Raw genomic sequence first — 14260 nt, 5'->3', positions numbered from 1 at the left:
TCATCGCTTAATTGATATAATATTTGTAAGGAATTTGTTCTATAAAATAACATGAAAGGACTACGCAAACTTAACTTTTTTGTAACACGTTTAACTAAAACAAAATGCGTTATTGGCAAAGGAAAACGTAATACACGTACAGGTGCGCTTAACGAAAAGTATTCTAAGACACCATTTATCTTCTAGAATGAACCGTCACTTCGAAGATACACCAAAACATCATCACTTTGACGTGATTTCATTAAATATGTTAAAGGGTGAAGGATTGTGATGGTAGATTGTGTTTAATGGGTTAAGTGTTAAGGATTGTGATGGTAAATTGTGTTTAAGGTTAAGGGTTGTGAGAGTATAAGATATGAGAATAGAAGTGAGAAATGAGGTGTGAAGAAAAAAAAAAGAGGTCCATGTTATATATAATAAAATTTGTTGCATTAAAAGACGAATAAGAGTCAACAAAATAAGGCTGGAAGCCCCCGGGGTTAGGTAGGGGCGATCCCACTGTACGAGGCAAATATGTTTTGTCTCATAAATCAGATACATGTGGGGTCCATAAATTAATTTAAAATTATTATTTTGTCCTTTTTTTGTCAGGGTTTGCTTGGATCGCCCCTCATGGCCAAACCATGCCCCGGGGTGCGATCCATGTGATTATTTTGGTAAAACTTGTAAAAAATGGCTATTTTGTTAATTTATTAGGTATATTTTGGTCATTTTCGGGATTTTTTCTATTTAATAATATAATTAAATAAAAAATATTTAATATTGAGCTTATTTTGAAAGGTTGGACAACACGATCATAATGGTATAATTTGTATAAAAGTAAATGTATGATCTTAATATATTTTACTTAATATATGATTACGTATGTTAATATGATAATGGTGTAAAATGAAAAATGAAAAAGTAGGGGATCTAAAATAAATTAAATTATTCATTATAAGGATATAAAATGTAACTTAAGAATTAAAAATAATTTAATTTTAATATTATCTTTGTAATGTAAAAGTTTCATGGGAGTTGTTGAGCTTTTGATCTTGTAAATCATGCATCAAAATGGATTCCTCTTAAAATTCAACAAGTAACCGTTTAACATGCTTAATGATATACTATAGATTGTAACAAAAAAACACATTTTTAATATATTTTAATTGATCTATAATTATGTAGTTTAAATATGATAAAAGTATAAAATGAAAAATGAAAACGTAAGAAATATAAAATAAATTAATTTGTACGTATTCATAATATTTATTAGTATGATTAATGTAACACTCCAAGATCACATTTGCATATAACCACATATTTCATATATCATAAAATATAATTCATACATTTGGTCCCACTATATATACAAAAGCTATATTGCAAAAGTAGCTACCAAACATTTTTCCACACGATCTCAATACAAAACTTGTATACATGACAAATATTCAAGTACAAAAGATATCATATCATCCCAAAAAGCAATCATATAATCTTCATACTTTCCCTATCCCTTTATCATCAGACCGTGCCCGGCCTGTAATGCACATTTTGAAATACAAATGAGGGTTAATCTTCATACTTTCCCTTTCCCTTTGTTTGCTATTACAGAGTGAAAAATCACCAAAAACTCTTTTATGAACCCATATTAGTATTAACAAATATACAACATTTGAACAAAACAACCATCTTCTGTCGCATCTATAAGATGAAACATCACTCAATTATCGCATCAAATAACCAAATGACCCATTTATCGCATTATACAAAAACTCGTCGCATCATATTAGTGATGGCCAAAAACTGGTCGCACGCTGGGCAGGGCCGATCCTTATTGGTCCTGGGCCTCAACAGTGCCGGGCATAACCGGTCCTGGTCCCCATAAAAAATGAAGAGACCGGTTAAGGTGAAATATAACCGGTTATGGTGAGCCGGTCCCAGTCCCGCCATTAAAAAATATTTTTATTTTATTTTTTTAAATATTTTTAATGAGAAATTTTTTTAATACATTATAAAAATTGTAATTGGGCTTTCAAAATATAGCGAGAAACCGAAAATTGTAAACCTTTCTTTTTTGCATTTTTGTAAGTTGGTATGTAAATCCTTCAACCATGACACCTATATATAGGGTTTAGAAGGCAAAAAAAAAGGTCATTACTGGTTATATTTAAAAAACGGCCATATTTTCAAAAAACTGGGTCGGGCCGGTCCCATATATAACACCCCAAACTTCCACATTTGCATATAACATGTACTTCATATAAAAGAAATACAATTTATACCATAAAGGTCCCACTAGTACAAGAAACTTATATACATAATTTACAACTCAAAAATTCCAAAAGAATGTCCTTGCACTATCACATGTATAACAAAATGTATCTTCAAAATATAGCAATTAACAGGTTGATCTTCAAAACAGCAGATAAGCATAATAGAAAAATAATCATATTTTCCCCTTCCCTTTATTATCCCGAGACCCATCTGTTCCTTCAATGCATATTTTAAAGACACAAAATGAGGGTTAGACCAGGAGGTCTTGTGAGATACCCTTGTTTCGTAATTACAGAGTGAATATCACCAAAAACCTGTTTGAAATTCACATTTGAATAACCAATCATTTCTCATCAAATATAATTTCAGTAAATAAAACTGCAAGTCATAAAACGATCTTACCACATAAGAAGGTTAACCACTCAGGTTCTTACAGACATCTGAAATACAATTCTTAAGCTCACAATTCACAACGAATTAAGAGCTTATGGTCTCAATCTCCATAGTTATAAAACAGTAAGAATAAATAACAACCACCAGAGTTCTTGGCCATTATCAAAAGCTTTTTAAGATACAACAAGATATAAATTTAAGTAAGAACTGATCAAATAATAACCAAAGACCCTCCGATTTCAAATCACTATTCTTTGAAATACTCAAAATATGATACCTCAAATCATTTGAAACACGAGCAATTAATGCCTCTGGCTATAAGTCGTTTTTCCCTTCTCAATAACATCAATGTTATTATTTCAATAAGAGCAATATTTTCATGTCATCAAGTCACAGAGAAATGTTGATTTAGATTATCGCATCTTATGGATGTAATAACAAGAGTTACAATAATCAACACATCCACAAATCATCACTATAGACCATGAATTCTTCAGATCCCCTAGGCAATGACAACATTGGAGCACTGCACAGATGATCCTTCAATAACTGAAAAACTCTTTGTTGATCCTCTTCCCACTGAAATTTGACGTTCTTCCGAGTCAACTTAGTTAATGGTAAAGCAATTCTAGAGAAATCATGAATAAATTTCCGATAGTAGCCTGTTAATCCTAGGAAACTACGGACTTCAGAAAGAGTTCTCGCCGTGTTCCATCTTTCTACAGCTTCAATCTTAGCAAGATCTACTTTCACTTTTGCCTCATATATGATGTGACCTAAGAATTGAACTTCTCTCGACCAAAATTCACACTTGGACAATTTTCCATACAACATTTATTTCTTCAGGAGTTCAAGGATTAGATGAAGGTGTTCAACATGCTCTTCTTTGGATCTCGAATATATAAGAATATCGTCGATAAACACAATGACAAATTTCTCGCGATATTTACTACATACCCGATTCATAAGATCCATGAAAGCCGCAGAAGCATTGCTTAAATCGAAAGGCATAACCAAAAACTAGTGATGTCCATACCTGGTCTGAAAAGCAATTTTAGCAACATCTTCCTCCCTGACTTTCAACTTATGGTATCCCGACCGCAAATTGATTTTTGAAAAGTAACTGGCTTCCACTAGTTGATCAAATAAATCATCGATTCTTGGTAAAGAATACTTATTTTTTATCGTTAGCTTATTCAACTCCCGGTAATCATTACACATCCGCATCGATCTGTCTTTCTTTTTGACAAACAGAACTAAAGCACCCCAAGACGAAGTACTCGGTCTGATAAAACCTTTATCAAGAAGATCATTCAACTGAGTAACCAACTCTTTCAATTTTGACGACGTCAACCGATACGGTGCTCTAGCCACTAGTGCTGCCCCAGGTACTAGATTAATTTTGAACTCAATAGATCGATCAGGCGGTAAATTAGTGAAATCTTCCAGTAAAACTTCTCGATAATCACAAACTAAAGGAATCGACTCTTGCTTACCTTTATCTTTCTTCGAATCAATCACATAGACCAGATAACCATGACATCTCTTCTAAATACATTTACATGCTTTCAATACTGATAACATATTCATATGATGATCCTGCCGATCACCATAAATAAGAATTGGCCCTCTCTCTGGAAAATTAATACTAATCATTTTCTTGTTACACAAGATACTAGCCTGATTCTCTACCAACCAATCTCTATTCCAACTACAACATCGAATTCTTTCATTGGCATAGGAAATAGACGGATCGGCAGCCCACATCCTTAATTTCAATCATACAATTATTAAATACATAGGTAACAGTTACTTGACTATTAGCGGTATCAACAACTAATATATAGTCAAGGGCACATAATTCATATATGCACATTTAGCAAATGATAGTGATACGAAAGAAAAGTTTGCACCAGAATCAAATAGCACTTTAGCATATATAGAATTGACAAGAAAAGTACTTGTTACTACCTCTGGCGTTGTTTCAGACTCACTTTTGTCATCTGAAAAGATCGGCCCCATGCCCCTCCCTGTCGTTCCCTCGGTATGTTTGGCCTTCCACGAGTACTTGGGGTATTTCCTCCCATATAGTCAATCGTGGGGCTATCAATGCGGGCAATTCGATCGGATGTGATCGAGTGAATTGCACTAGAAACATCTTATGGGTGCAGGAAAATCCCTTGACAAATGACCCGACCCCCCGCATCGGTAACATTTTCTCTGTTCAGGTTGACAGTTACCTTCATGCACTTGATAACATCGAGGACAAGCTCTAATGGTAGGTTGTTGAACAGGTCTATTATCCATTTTTTTAAAATTTGGGTCTTCGAAAAACGGTTGAAGACCCTTCCCATTTTTGTTTCTGAACCACTTTCTCTTCTCCCTGCCGATTCTTGTTTCTCTCTATTGTTTCAGCAACATCCACAACTAAGGGAAATGTGGCAAGATTCATTACAATCTCAAATTTTCTAATAGAGGGCTTTAAACCCCAGATATACCTTTCCACTTTTCTAGATTCTGAAGAAATGTAATGTTCTGAAACGGGGAATGTTCAATAAACTTTTCAGTGTATTTCTGTACGTATCTATTGCCCTGCTCTAGCTTTAGAAAATCCTCTTCCATCTACCTTACGGCTTCCTTGGGATAGAATTGTTCTTTAAATTTATTTACACATTTTACCTAGGACATGGATCGTAGAATATCGGGCTTAGCCAATGATTCTACATCCCACTAGTATAAAGCGTTGGATTTCAAAATGGAAACGACAAATCTAACCTTGTCTTCCTTAGAGCGTTTATTGGTATTAAACACTGATTCAATCTCTTTTAGCCAGCACATTGCCTTCACCGGATCCCTCTTTCCAGAAAATGTCGGGGGTTTACAAGTTAAGAATATCTTTATGTCTCCCCCTCTGCTACTTGTTGTTGGAACTGGAGGATTTATTTCAACTTGCTCAATTTCAACTTTGGCTAGTAATCCCATAATAGATAGCAGAGTTTCCCTCAGCTTGCTCATTTCTTCTGCTAGAACATCCCGAGTTCCTGATTGATATTCCCCGAAATAAATTCTTCTTGATTCGGGTGAATCTCAGTTTGACTTATGTACCTCTGGCCTGACTTCTCCCTCGACCTCTGCCCCGGATTCTTCCCATGCGTCGACTTTCAGAAACATTAGTCGGAGCATTATCAAAAGAATCATCTCTGTCTTCCGGATTGGGGCGGGTGATCCTTTCAGATTTTCTATATCGACTTGTCATCTGCAGATATTCAATATTAAATATCACGTATTCACATTCCCAAATATAATAAGGTATCTGAATAGAAATATGTACTTGTAAATTCATAATTACATTGGCCATTTGTAATTCCAATTTAACTTACATATTATCCTCTTTAACCCATCATATTTATTCCCAATGGTACTACCTACGTCCGGGGGTCTGTAATATGCAAATGACAGTTAAAGTCTAGGCATCATGATACGAATACCTAATCCCTTAAACTCAGACTTTGATACCACCTATGTAACAACCCAAACTTCCACATTTGCATAAAACATGTACTTCATATAAAAGAAATACAAATTACAGCATAAAGGTCCCACTAGTACAAGAAACTTATATACATAATTTACAATTGAAAAATTCCAAAAGAATGTCCTTGCACTATCACATGTATAACAACATGTATCTTAGAAATATAGCAATCAACATGTTTATCTTCAAAACAGCAGATAAGCATAATAGAAAAATAATCATATTTTCCCCTTCCCCTTATTATCCCGAGACCCATCTGTTCCTACAATGCATATTTTAAAAACACAAAATGAGGGCTAGACGAGGAGGTCTAGTGAGATACCCTTGTTTCGCAATTACAAGATGAAGATCACAAAAAACATGTTTGAAATTCACATTTGAATAACCAATCATTTTTTCATCAAATATAATTTCAGTAAACAAAACTGCAAGTCATAAAACGATCTTACCACATAAGAAGGTTAACGAGTCAGGTTCTTACAAACATCTGAAATACAACTCTTAAGCTCACAATTCACAACTGATTCAGAGCTTATGGTCTCAATCCCCATGGTTATAAAAGACTAAGAATAGATAACAACCACCAGAGTTCTTGGTTATCATCAAAAACTTTTTAAGATACACCAAGATTTAAATTTAAGTAAGAACTGATCAAATAATAACCAACGACCCTTCAGGCTTTATTTCAAATCACAATTCTTTGAAATACTCAAAATATGATACCCTAAAATCATTTGAAAACACGGGCAATTAATGCCTTCTGGCTGTAAGCCGTTTCCCCCTTCTCAGTAACACCAATGTTATTATTTCAATAAGAGCAATATTTCTAAGTCATCAAGTCACAGAGAAATATTGATTTAGAATTATCACTTCTTATGAGTGTGATAAAAAGAGTTACAATAATCAATACACCCGCAAATGCCACCCTTATATCCATATGTACACCTCTCCTTGATATGCCATGCTTGTCCCATGGTACACTTCTAATTCATATGTCACCCTTGTTTCCTCCTCAAATCTACAGATAAATTTGTAATTTTAGCTAATAATGACCTCAAAACATAGTTTCATATCATAATAGACTTGCGACAACCGTCCTGAAGAAACATTTGACAAACCCGAAACATGGTTTCATATCAGAACAAACTTACATCACAACCGTCCTGAAGAAACTTAGTTCCATAGAAGAACATACTTACGTCACAACCGTTCTAAAGGAACATTTCTGAAATCAGTATTTCTTTCAAAATATAGTTTACGTCACAACCGTCTTGAAAGAAAACATAGTTTCATATCAGAACAGACTTACGTCACAACCGTCCTGAAGAAACATTAGAAAACTCATAAGTCAGTATTTCTTTCTAAACAGATTTTACGTCATAACCATCTTGAAAGAAAACATTAGTATCCTTTCTCAATTTACAAATCTCATTTAAAAGATACAAAATACCCTTTTCTTGATATAAAATAGTTTAAAACTGTTTAAATAACATTTGTGAAATACCACAGTTTTATAACACAAATCTTTAGTAATATATTCCCTTAATCAGGCAACACTATGGTCGATGAACACTCCTCATTGGACACCCTTAACTGGACAACACCTATCTAGACGAGACATGAAAATGGCAAACATACTCATGGTCACACCTTGTCTAGATACACCTTCATCGGACAACACATTCACTACAAGGGAAATAGGTTTTAGAGAAGAAACTTTCAGAGAAGCTTTTAGATATGTATCTAAAGATACATTATAGAGAAGGATTTAGATGACGAAAATGAGAAGTGTATCTAAACGTATGATGATCTTTAGAGAAGGGTTTGAAAGCTAATTATATGGTGTGGAAAATGTTGCTAAAGACTATAGAGAAGCATTTTACTAAAAACCTCTCTAAAAAGTCGACATCTATGATTTAGTAACACTTTTTAAGCTTCACTAAAGGTATATTTTTTATATTTTTTTAAAATTTGTAAAAAAGATGCAGTTACCTAATTTTGGTATATCTAAAAGAATTATTTTAAAATATAAATAAAGGAGCCAAATGAGTTTAGTTACGGTCAGAGGGTAGAAAGCCCAAATCGTTCATCTCACTCGTCGTTCATCTCACCCTCTGCGTCGATTTCTTGGATCACTCCTTCGCTCCTCATTTGTTGCCTTGTTTGATCGATTCCAAATTTGGGTTATGTGATTCCAAACTCCCAAGTATAAACCGTATGAGGGAAGAAGATTTACCAGGGAGAAAAAACGATCAGATCGAATTTGTTCATCATCTCCGCAGGTAAATTCCCCGTTTCGTTTTTGAAATATCTCAATCTTAGTAGTTAATAGAGTTTGAATTTGTTAAATTCATGTTAAAACCTGGATTTTTTTTTTCCCGTAGCGAGTTATGTGTGATTAGTATGTACTGTTATGTTATGTAACCTAGAATATAGTTTTTACATGCCTAATCGAACAACATTGTCATTTTTGTGAAGTGATACAACTTAAATGATATCAGATGTTCAGAGCATATGAAGAGTATTGACTATTATCTTCTACTAAACTTTCAATTATCAAAAATTGGCTTTGTTGCGTCATAGAAGCTAAATCGTGATGGTTGTAACTCAAAATCAGAAGCAAAAAAAGTTAAATATGCCTCAAAATACGAGATAATATACTGTATGCAATATCAACAGTATGTGATGTGATATTTAGGTGTATATATACAACATATAAATGTCAAACAGGTCATATTTTTTTGTGTGAAAATGAGATATCTCATTAACATTTATGTTATTAATATGTTTTGTTTTATGATTTCTGTTGTATTAATGCTACCTTTCATTATGGATATGGTGATCGTTATGAAAATGAGACCAGGTTACAGATTCGAGATTCTTCTTCTCAAGTAGCTATGTAACTTATCCACTCAATCACAAGTGAATACAAGATATCTAGATTTAACTTATCTACTCATTCCCAAGTTAATGAAAATAAATTGAAATGCACCTAAGTGGGCCTGAATTACCAAAGAAAATACTAAAGTTTTGGTAGTTCTGTTACCAGTGTTAAATATGGACTTAAAACAGAATTTCTTAGACATTTTTATGCATTACCAGTGTTAATTATATGCTCTATGTATATAATTGATGGAGATTACCACATTTTTAGGAAGACAAAGAAGTCAAACACTTATTATGGTTCCTCTTTTTAACTCCTCTAACTATTTTATACTTAACTGGAAGAGAAATTCTCAAAATATTATGGTTGGATATCTTTAATTCCATTCTACTTCAGACAAAGATATTAATCACACCAAGAGCCTAAGATATATATCTATTGGTTTCCCTAAATAGATCTCAGTTACTAGTTTAACTTGTAGCTAGATGACAATTAACATTGCTGATTCTTGTCGTAACATATATATATTTCAGTTTGTTTTTATGCCATGTATATTAGTAATTTGTAAGTGAATTTGGGTCCTTTCCATGCTCATCCCTAAGGTAAGTGACACCGGTAAGCGTTTGGTAAACGACCCCTTATTCTAACCACATCAATTCAGTGTTCATTTCCCAATTCAGCGTTTGGTAAGCTTCAATTTAAGCAGACTTTAATTTGCCACATGAATTGCACCATATGCCTTTGTGATTGGTGACTTTTGAGAAAGTAATCATTTGGTTACTTTTAAAGGTGACTTTTGAGAAAGTATACATTATGATACCAATATTCTGAAGTGTATTATAATACTAATTTGCAAAGTACACGTAACTTCTTACGTTTTGATGTTTTGATGTTTCAACTTAAGACTTATGTTTTGAAAGGATGTGGTGATCCATAATGTGTCCAATTGGCATGACTGCATTAAGTACACGTAACTTCTTCTTCTGGTACGTTATAGCCTTTACACCTTGGTTTTCTGGTGCTGCATGGAAGTCTTATAAATGAGTAAACCTAGAGGGAAGTCCTGAACTCGATGCTTTAGTGCATGCAGCAGTAGCTTTTTCTAATATCTGGAAGGTGCATTATTGTGCCTAATTTTTTAGCATTACAGTAGCAGCAGCAGCCTGATGCAAATCAAAATGTGAGAAAAACAAAACACAAACACATACCATAATTCTGCCTTTTTGTAACTCTGTTCATCATGTTTGAATGTCAATCACTGTCCAACATTGTCCAAAGGAATCAATACTTGAAATCAGCTGTTTGGGATTGCATTCTGTCTGTGTGTGTTTGTCTTGCTGTTTTGTTTCAACATTTTTTAGACATATTAAGTCTGTGTGTGTTTGTGCTACTGCTGCTACATCAGTCCTAATTTGGGCTATGGATGTTTCTCTTTGATGATAGACACAGAAACTATACCTATAATGTGTTGGTGCTCATTGTTGTTCTTTCCAAGATCATTTATGGTGATTATAACCTTTTAAGTTATCAAGTTATTGTTTTTGTTCTTGATTTTTTTATGTTGGTATTTGCTGATTTCTTTCAAATTCCATGGCCTATTTTGTGTTACCCCTGTTGTTTTCCATTTTATCTTACACACACACACACACAAGGTCATGTAGTTCCTTTATAACTTGGTTTATGTGTGTGTTGTGTCCTTTATAACTTGGTCATGTAGTGACTGCTCTCAATTTCACTGCAACATTCCCAAAATAAGATAAAAAAATTAATAGAGGATCTTGTTTTGATGAAAATTTTAACCTGATATACACATGAGATCATGAAGCATTTAAGACAAAGTCTAAAACTATATGTAGACATGGAAAGAGATGTTTATAATATGAAAGACATAGGAACTCCATATTCTGTCCATTAAGTTTGCACATGTCCGTTACAAGCATATGTGAATGTTATAGAGCTAATGGTCTATTAAGTCTTAATGACAAGAATTATACAAATTATACATCTATAGCATCTTCTCCCGCTATAAGAAATGCCCCACACCCACTTTGTTTGACGTCATGTAAAATATATCCTGAATTGTTTCCTCTTAGAACTTCCACACATGGGTGAGGTTAGTGCCCTACATCACTATGGCCATCTTTTCCTCAATCACTAGACAATGCCACAGTGAGATGTTTATCAATTCTGATCAATATGATTATGATATACTACCTAAAGAGTAAAGTTCACTTAGATGTAAATATATAGCCATGTCTCAATATGATTACACTTCTAATCCAAAATCTATGAAACAAATATGGAAGACCAAATGTATCTATCCCATATATATTCTTCCAAATATATCTTCTCTCTGTCTTTTTTTTTGGGTCTCTCTCGTTTTTTTATTATTTAAGAAGTTATTTTAACATAACTGCTTGATCAATTTCTTTTTAAATCTCTAAAGTTTTTAAATCTCCATGGCTTCTTTCCCTTGTATTGGTTCATGGCATTGAGGTTGACAGTAGCCTCCTCCTCACTCTGACCACCTGACAAGAACATAGCAGCTGGGACAGCTGGTGGCATGGTTCGTTGCAGGGCACGGACTGTGTACTCTGCCACTACTTCGGGAAATATTTTCATTCAGAGAAGCTACTGCCAGTGAGTGTGCCAACCATCAACTAAATCCATGTTTACTTGCATAGCCGTCAAATTTATTGTTAGGATTTATAATGAAAATCTCGAATATGTTGCATTGGAAAAAGATTCTTCTAAATAAAGTAACCTGAATCCCCATCTCCAGGAAAGACGGAAAGAAATAACTGATTATGAACGCATATAAGCACCGTGCACAAAATTGGCAGATCAGACAAATTATACTCCAATTGTAAGTTGTTTTTGGATCTTGATATGCTTTGTCTTACTTTGTGTTTATGTTAACCATCTTAGGCTATTCTGACTTCCTTTAATATCTAGTTATGCTAAACCTATTGACCTTGTTACTGTTTATGGAAACACCTAACTGATTGTTATTTAAGTTGTTTATTATTGTTTTGATCACTATCATAGTACCTACCTATTAAAATGTTTGCTGATATATAACGCAGCAAACCTCCTATGAAAGTAGCAGTACAGCTTCAGATATTCGTGCAAATGTCATCCAGGTTTAAATCAATGTCTGCAGCCATGGAACTAATTAACCAGTTGTTGTTAAGATGAAGGCACATGCAATAGTAAATGTTAGTGTTAGAGAGCTTAATTATTACCTGATTAATTATGTTTTTGATTAATTTTTTTATTATGTTTGAGATAACTTAGATTTCAAACAGTTACTATAAGTTATTTGGTATATTTGGTTCAGTTAATCTTTTTATTATATTTTACATTTTTAAAATATATGATATATGTTTGTAAAACCCTTAATGAAAGTTCAAGTTATATCATATATTGTTATCTTGATTATGTCATGTATCAGAACTTGGGATTTCCAAGCTGTTTAGTTAGTCTAGAAGATATAGCTTTTAATGGGTAGTCTATTTTCCATTAAATTTATAGACATTATAAAAAATAAATAATTCAATTTACAATATTGATTTTAGCCAAGTGAGAACTGAAACCTGCAAAACTCTGTGCATGGCTTCAATTTGCTTCCTAAACCAGATTAAAACGACTCCATGTCTATATATTACAACACATTAATTATTTTATTTACAACTTTGACAGCATATACAAGATGAAGACAAGAGACCCTACAGGAAGTTTATGTGATTCCTACCTCTAAAAATGGTATTTGAATGAATAACAAACATGTCGATGGAAAGAATCTAGGTTTCTTTTCACAAACTAGATGCAGCTTTTTCAATCAATAATTTTTTCTTGTATTGATTATCCAGACCCTTCTACTTGGAGACTGTATACCAGTTTACTTGTGTTTCTTGTTTCCCTTTTCATTTGCAGCAGTTGAAATAAGGAATTACTAGGATGAGGGAGGAGGTGCGACGAGCGACTGAGRAAGGAGRAGGTGMGAGCGATGATGGAGGAGGGAGGAGGTGCGAGCGATGATGGAGGAGAAGTGACAGCCGAAAGGGGAGGAGGATGGGGAGCGATGAGAGTCGGGAGCGGTGAGGGAGGGGGAGGAAAACCTAATCGTGAAAAGGGGCATGGTTGGAAAGTGGATATCTGACCTGGGTAAGCATGATTTTCTTGCTGTTTTGGTAAGTGATCGGTCAACACCTTGGTCAGTTCTCGGTCAACACCTTGGTCGGTTCTCGGTCAGAATGGTATTTTGGTAAACAATCTGACTGCTGACCGAGTCAGCGTTGCTGACCGGCAGAGCCTAGTAAACAGCCCTTAAGTATTTATGTGGGTTGTATGCAATTATGGTACAATTCTATGCTTAGTATGGGATTTGTGTTGTGGTTGCTTATGCCAAGTGAATTTCTTTACCCAAACAGACCTGTGCTATATACTGCATTTTAATCAATTGTGTTTTGTTTTTGTTTTTGTTTTTGTTTTTGTTTTTGTTTTTGTAGGCTATGTCAAGGAAAAATTCTGAGAATAGGTCGATTGAGCCACACCGAGATGTCTATTAGACTTGCTTTAACGGAGTTCGAGCTTGCTTCAACCAAATCCGAGCTCTTTCTTATGAAGGATGAAGTCCCTGAGTTGTGACAAATGGTGAGGTCAATTGTATCCGGCTGGTAAGTTCCAAGTTTTTCATCTTCATTAACTGTTCAAGACCAAAGTTTGGAGACTCAAGATCGTTAAACATGCTATGATGATTTTGGATGTTTTTTTGTTGATAAATTTAGACGATATATGAACTAGTTGAAGATTAAATTTGGATGGTTCTTATATATATTAAATTGTTTTGAGATTATTATTAATTTGTTCCTGATTAATTTAATATTATTTAGTAGTTTAATTTTATTATAATATATATATATATATATATAGCTGAATGGATGAAATAAATATATAATATATTTTTTAGAGAAGGAATTTTGTTTTTAAAAGCGTAACTGAAGATAATTTTTAGAGAAGGAATTGATTTTTTAAAAGTGTAACTAAAGATAATTTTTAGAGAAGATTTTGAGTTTGTGTATCTAAATATCATATTTAGAGAAGATTTTGTAAGTGTAACTAACGAGGATTTTTAGAGAAGATTTGTTAAAAGTGTCACTAAAGCCAATATCTTTAGAGAAGCTTTTCAA

General features: G+C 33.7%; 1 long non-coding RNA gene across 1 annotated transcript; it reads left to right on the top strand.

Moving 5' to 3' along the window:
- Positions 1–11567: 11567 nt before the first annotated feature.
- Positions 11568–13872, top strand: LOC112526099. The gene is made up of 3 exons (XR_003070475.1): positions 11568–11708; positions 11851–11934; positions 13580–13872. It is a non-coding gene; the product is annotated as an uncharacterized LOC112526099 (long non-coding RNA).
- Positions 13873–14260: the final 388 nt, after the last annotated feature.

The sequence above is a fragment of the Cynara cardunculus genome (assembly GCF_001531365.2).
Source record: "Cynara cardunculus var. scolymus isolate 2C chromosome LG 13, CcrdV1, whole genome shotgun sequence".
Lineage (NCBI taxonomy): Eukaryota > Viridiplantae > Streptophyta > Magnoliopsida > Asterales > Asteraceae > Cynara > Cynara cardunculus.
Note: the sequence above shows the minus strand (reverse complement) of the source record. Positions and strands in the feature narration are given on the sequence as shown.